Source organism: Vicia villosa, linkage group LG3 (genome assembly GCF_029867415.1).
Source record: "Vicia villosa cultivar HV-30 ecotype Madison, WI linkage group LG3, Vvil1.0, whole genome shotgun sequence".
NCBI lineage: Eukaryota > Viridiplantae > Streptophyta > Magnoliopsida > Fabales > Fabaceae > Vicia > Vicia villosa.
Window position 1 is genome coordinate 65,492,298 of NC_081182.1, and position 6,102 is coordinate 65,498,399.

A 6,102-nucleotide genomic window follows, 5' to 3' on the forward strand; every position below is an offset into this window, starting at 1 on the left:
TGCATGTAGGGAAAAAGCCAATAAACTGGCATCAAACGCTCGATCAAATCCTTTGGGCCTGTCGAACATCACCAAAGGAAGCAATAAATACTACCCCATTCCGTTTGACTTTTGAGCATGATGCTGTATTGCTTGCTGAAATTCATCTACAGTCGGCTAGAATTCAACGATAAAGCGATCTTTCGACAGATGAATATTGGAGTATGATGTTAGATGAATTAGTAGAGTTAGACGAAGAACGATTAATAGCGTTGGATAGATTAATTAGACATAAGCAAAAGGTGGCGAAAACTTATAACAAAAAAGTAAAAGAGAAAACATTCATGGTGAATGATTACGTGTGGAAGGTTATTTTACCCATGGATCAAAGGAATAAATTATTGGGTAAATGGTCCCCAAGTTGGGAAGGACCGTTTAAAATTTTGCAAGTGTTTTCAAACAACGCCTATGAAATTGAAGAATTGAATTCAGATGGTCGAATCTTGAGGATAAATGATAAATATTTGAAAAAATATAAACCTATACTTCAAGAAATTCGTATAATAGAATAAAAACCAAAATATTATATTAAAATGGCTAAAATTTTGGCCAGTCATTACAAAATGTTCATTACAAAGCACGTGGACAGTCAGACGGAAACAAAATTACAAAGAGGGAAAGTTATTTCTAAAATAGGCTAGCTTGGCCAACTCAAAGTCAATCTTAGAGTCAAGTCGAGACAAGCCTTGTCTAAGTTGTCGAACGCTATCTTCCAGTTTGAGAGCGTTTTCACCATGACCAAGACCCTTCAAAATCTCTTGATTGACAGTTTCAGGCGAAGGAATCTTCTCAGTTTGAGCCAAAATGATTTTCTCTTGTTCAAGATCTTGAATTTTCTTGTTGAGAGCGTCAATCTGGGCCTTATAATCAGCAATTTTGTTGTTGATTTTCCCTTCCTTGTCAGAAAATTTTAAAGTTTTTTCCTGAAACTCTTCAACCTTTTTAGTCGAGGCTGCTGTAATACGGTGAACTGACTTTTATATCGAAATGTGCGGATAGCAAGAGTCGCCACTGACTTTCATTTTATCCAATTATTGAAAGGCTAAAAGAACAGAAAAAGACCTTTTGAAAAGATTTTGAGTTCGGGGGGTAAGTTATACAAAGGGAAGGTGTAAGGCACCCTTTGTATCCATGGTTATCCATGGGCTCTTAATTTCTTAGTTCACTTTGTTTGAAATGTTTGAAAAGATTTTTGAAGAATAACTTTAGCTTGTAAATAAGCGTAGTCTTTTTGAATTTGATTTGAAAAGAGTGGGAAAAGAGTTTTGAATTTAGAGCAAGCAATTCATAGCAACTACCCTAAGTTTGAAAAATCGTTCTTTTAGCTTTTCGGGCGAAAGGGTCTATCCATACCATAAGAGGGCAGGAAGTCTTTCAATTGGATGTTTAAGGGTCATCGGAAATAATCGTTCGCCATAAGACTGTCCCTTGCCATAAAGAGGGCAGGTAGTCTAAGGGAAGGATATAATAGTCATTTTATTCTTTAGGCATCATGCGAGGATACCTTAGCAATTGGGACAATCATCATATTTTTTACCGAGGCAACTTCGAGGGAGTTTCAATAACTTTGAAGGCAACATTGCTTTAGGTATCCTCAGAATCGAGGGACTTTGACTATTTAGCACAATTAGAGGCGACAGGCAACAATTAAGGCAACAGTATAAGGCAACAAGAGGAATTACCCTAAAGGTGTGTGTGTGGCACAATCAGGTGGTTCAATTCTGATATTTAATCTTGTAATTAGTTATCCTAATTATGTTAAAGGCTTGCACTCCCTAAGATTACTAACCACGCAGAAAAATAAAGGCAGAATGAAAATCCTATACTATTACGATAAACACCTGCGGGGATGGGGGAAATTAAAAGGCGGAGATAAGAGAAATCAATAATTAACAAAAATTCTTGAATGCCCTTGATCTTCTCGAACCTTCGGCTGACCCTGAAAATTAAAAGGAAAATAAATAAGGGTGAATGTATTGACTATTCGAGGCAAACCCTTTTTTGGGCAAAAGGCAAAAAGTAAAATAATATTTATATATAAAATAAAATAAGGATTGGAAACTTAGCTCTGATGATGCGTAGTCGGAGGATCTTGGCTAATCCTGAAAAATGAAGAAGAGAAAGGTAGAAAACTTTTTGCGGCAAATACAAGGCATTGATAATAAATAAAAGAGGAATTAAAAAATAAATATACATAAAAAAAAGTTAGAAAACTTAGCTTTTGGTCGGGCGAGGCGCGTGGCTGAAGAATTTGAAATAACCCTGAAAATTTGCGCAAAGAAGAGAATTTATTTTAGTGTATGAATGATCCCAACAGTAATAATTTAGGCAAAAAATGGCAAGGCAAACCCCAAAAAGACATAGATTAACTAAGGTTAACGGACAACATCTACCAATGACAACGATTAGTTATCATGCTAAAATGAGGGTTTGAAGCAATTGGTTTAAAAATAAAATTTAATTATAAATTAACCTTAATTAATTTTAAAATTATCAATCTAAATTAAATTAGCTAACATTATTTTTATATATAAAAAAAAGAATGAAATTTAAAAGAATTAATAAAAATATTTTTTATGAAAAAAGGAATAGAAAAACTAAGTGATAACAACAAAACAAATAAAATAAAAATAAGAAAAATTTAGAGCACTTAGCTCTGATCAGGTGTTGGTGCTTTGTGAAGGACCATGGTAGGCTTGCGTTGTGGATGCTTGTATCTTGCTACGCTGGGAATCTCACGGTGGATGCATGAGGGTGTACCGCATGCCTGCGTTAACTGTGTGCATAGGATCTGCCATCAAACACTTTGTTTAAATAATAAAAACTGGTGGCGCCAGAGGGACTCGAACCCTGGAGACTGGGGTTACAAGGAACACACGCTAGCCATCTAAGCTGTTTTAATTTACTGAGATTATAACAACAAGAAAATAATAAATATGTAAACAAATGTTTAATGAGAGAAATTCAAAGAACCAGTCAACCCTGGGCCCACTGGACACGCGAGACCCAATGAGAAGAGAGAAATAAGCTTTGATTATTGACCGGCCAATTGGGAGAGGAGAGAGGGATGGACGAAATTGACCAACGAGTTGCAGCATGCCACGCGTGGTCAACCCAAAACCGTGACACTGTTCATCTTCTTCTTCAAGGAAGCTGCGGAATTTCCTGCGGATTTTCTTGCGTGTTCATCCTCATCAATGGTGATCACATGAATCCTGCAAAATCAAACCAAAACAAGAAAACCGCCGGCCCAGATCTACTAAATTGACCGTCACAGATCCAATGGAGACCTTTGTTTGGTCTGAAGCGGACTACACGCTGCAACACGAAACCAACAAGTTCCGAGCCCTAACAATGGTGAAACCTCAATCCGGTCTCAAAACCTGCAAGCTAAGCATCTAAAAGGCCGTGAGAGTGATCATGAACACGAATGCATGCATAAATATGATTTATGGAACACGATATGAGAGTTTGAAGGATTAGAAAATCTTAACCAATGGTGTAATTCGGATGCGCCAATCTGGGAGGTTATGGCCTTCAGCAATGATTGAGGATGATTCCTTTTGCTCTCAGGAGGTTGATGAGTCGCATATGAAGGGCTAACACTCGTTGATCAAGAGCTTTCTTCTTTGCCCTAGTTTTATGTAACTTTTGTTTTTTGAAACCCTAGTGTTCTTTCAATCCCTTTTTTCGTCCCCTCTCTTGCTGAATGCTTAGCATATATATAGAGGAAGAGATTAGGGCTAACAAAACAAGAAAAGATCTCATTGAATCATTGATTTGCCTTTGAGAAAATTTGATTGGAATTAGTGCAAATCTTTCTATTTTGGGTGATTCTTCTTCATGATCAATTTAGAACGAATTTGGGCTCCTTTGTGAATATATTTGACATTTAATTGAATCAAATTTGAACCCAAATCAAATCTTCCGTTATTTTTATGATTTTATTTTATTAAATTATGATTTTAATAAATAAAATCTATAAAATAATAGATAAAAACAATAAAAATATAAAAGATATATTCCATGGTCGTGGATGGGCTTAATATGATTTTAGAACAAAAAGGAATCAAGCCCATTTAGGAAAAAAATCATTTTGGACCATATTTCTCTTTGTACACCTCTTGAAAATTGCTCAACTTTTACATCTTATAACTTCCTCAATTTTCCACATTTTTTAGTGTTCTTGGACTTTTTAGGAAGCTTGAAGAGTCCTCTAACCAATGTTTTTGGTCCCATGTCAAAATAATTTTCCATGCTCCTTGTATGCTCTTTTGAAACAAATGACTTTTGGTTGACTTTTGAAAAGGACCTATAATATTTTGGTCCATATCTCTCAAATGAAGCATTTTTAGACTTGGCATGTGAGAGACAAAATTGTAGAGAATTCAATTTCCTTCAAAATGAGCTTTAGATGGGAAATTTTTGATGTTCCATGTGGAAGTTATGGCTGGTCAAAGTTGGGTTGACTTTCTCCTATGAAAACCCTAATTTAGAAACTTTTCGATTTGTTGATTTTTGATCTTTCCTTGATGAACCATGATCAATTCTTTATCAAATGGTGAATGATACTTCAATATGAGGATGTTGACCAAAAATCAGAAGTTTTGACTATGGTTTGACCATATCTTGACTTTTAGGTCAACCAGTCGATTATTGATCGTTTGGGCCATTGAGTGAGCAGTCTTTTAAATCAGGACCTGAAAATTGGCATGAGGGCACTTTGAATCATATGGGAGATCATGGAAGCCTCCTGAGGTATCAGAAGTTCGAATTCCTTGATTAAATCAGGAACCTTAATTTAGAGGCATTTGTTTAGGAGATAGGTAACTTTGAGCAATTGGAGATCTTTGAGCATTTGAAAGGTGAAATGAGATGGGCAAATTTTGGGGTATGATAGATGCACTGGCATCCCACTCCCTTTCCATCTCGAGCTCTTTGTTCTTTGCTTGACGATCAATGTTTTTCTTGGTGATGAGGTCCCTCCAGAGTTGGTCGAAATACGCTTCAAAATCAAAAAAGAATTAAGCAACAACTGCTGGGAGAGAAGCTTTAATGAGTGAATCCAGTAACTTGTGAATATCTCCACCAAGATGTTCAGAGCTCTCAAGGACAATAAGAAATTCAGGTTCATTCAGGTGAGCTCGAAGTAAGCAAATAGCATCGACAAGGGAGGCGTCGATCTCATCATCAGGATTAGTTGACTGAACAGGGATATTAAGAGAACTTGGCCTCAGTTTTTGAAGTCGAAGGAGAGCCTCTAGAGGATTTGTTTTCTTCAAATTCAGAATTTCCTCCTGACTAAGAGAACTGTTGGAGTTAGTGTCATCAACAGTAAAATGTTGTTTGGACTGAGAAATGGCATTGTGCTCTAGATGAGAAGCGTGGTTAGCAGTTTCGACATTTCCAATTGCAGGTTGAGCTTGGTCGACGATGGGATTGTCTTGTGGGTCAGTTCGGCTTCTACCTGGAGTATTAGCTGAATCAGTGGTGCTTCCAAAAGCGTCAGTCCTTTGAGGGCTAAAAAGGCTGGAGTCAGGAGTAGCCTCAGCAATCTTTTCAGCAACCTCGACGATCCTCTCTTGAGTGTGGTCGATAGTTGATGCACTATGTTCAGAAGAAAAGTGTTAGAAAATAATCTTTTGAAAGAAGTACACTAGAAGATTATGCTAAGTTATACCTTAGGAGGAATTTGAGATGAAGAAGGGATTGTGGTTGGAATTGTTTGTGATTGGACAACAACTTTAGGAATGTTTTTGACAACCTTTCGTTTCTTTGCTGGAGTCAGAAGAGGAGGTCGTGAGAAAATTTCACTTTCCTAATTTGGTGGAGATGTAGTTTCGTCTGAATCTCCAGGAACTACCAACTAAAGAGAGAATAAACAATTAATGGATGAGTATTGATAAGAGATGAAGATTAAAGTAGTACCTTTCTTACAGCTTTGTTTTTCCTAGTTATAGTAGTGTTCGACGTACTGGGACGTTTTCGACTTGGTTTAGGAGCAGGGACTTCGACTTGGTTGGTAGGATCAGCCCTGAAAGGTCTAAAATTGAAATTATAACA